We start from the raw sequence: 1185 nt of genomic DNA on the forward strand, positions 1-1185 counted from the left end.
ACAGGATGGGTAATGTAGTGCTCTGGTAGAGTACAGGATGGGTAATGTAGTGCTCTGGTAGAGTACATGGGTAATGTAGTGGGTAATGTATGGGTAATGTAGTGCTCTGGTAGAGTACAGAATGGGTAATGTAGTGCTCTGGTAGAGTACAGGATGGGTAATGTAGTGCTCTGGTAGAGTACAGGATGGGTAATGTAGTGCTCTGGTAGAGTACAGAATGGGTAATGTAGTGCTCTGGTAGAGTACAGGATGGGTAATGTAGTGCTCTGGTAGAGTACAGGATGGGTAATGTAGTGCTCTGGTAGAGTACAGGATGGGTAATGTAGTGCTCTGGTAGAGTACAGGATGGGTAATGTAGTGCTCTGGTAGAGTACAGGATGGGTAATGTAGTGCTCTGGTAGAGTACAGGATGGGTAATGTAGTGCTCTGGTAGAGTACAGGATGGGTAATGTAGTGCTCTGGTAGAGTACAGGATGGGTAATGTAGTGCTCTGGTAGAGTACAGGATGGGTAATGTAGTGCTCTGGTAGAGTACAGGATGGGTAATGTAGTGCTCTGGTAGAGTACAGGATGGGTAATGTAGTGCTCTGGTAGAGTACAGAATGGGTAATGTAGTGCTCTGGTAGAGTACAGGATGGGTAATGTAGTGCTCTGGTAGAGTACATAATGGGTAATGTAGTGCTCTGGTAGAGTACATAATGGGTAATGTAGTGCTCTGGTAGAGTACAGGATGGGTAATGTAGTGCTCTGGTAGAGTACAGAATGGGTAATGTAGTGCTCTGGTAGAGTACAGGATGGGTAATGTAGTGCTCTGGTAGAGTACAGGATGGGTAATGTAGTGCTCTGGTAGAGTACAGGATGGGTAATGTAGTGCTCTGGTAGAGTACAGGATGGGTAATGTAGTGCTCTGGTAGAGTACATAATGGGTAATGTAGTGCTCTGGTAGAGTACAGGATGGGTAATGTAGTGCTCTGGTAGAGTACAGAATGGGTAATGTAGTGCTCTGGTAGAGTACAGGATGGGTAATGTAGTGCTCTGGTAGAGTACATAATGGGTAATGTAGTGCTCTGGTAGAGTACAGGATGGGTAATGTAGTGCTCTGGTAGAGTACAGGATGGGTAATGTAGTGCTCTGGTAGAGTACAGGATGGGTAATGTAGTGCTCTGGTAGAGTACAGGATGGGTAA

This window comes from Cherax quadricarinatus, unplaced genomic scaffold (genome assembly GCF_038502225.1).
Source record: "Cherax quadricarinatus isolate ZL_2023a unplaced genomic scaffold, ASM3850222v1 Contig1823, whole genome shotgun sequence".
Classification (NCBI taxonomy): domain Eukaryota; kingdom Metazoa; phylum Arthropoda; class Malacostraca; order Decapoda; family Parastacidae; genus Cherax; species Cherax quadricarinatus.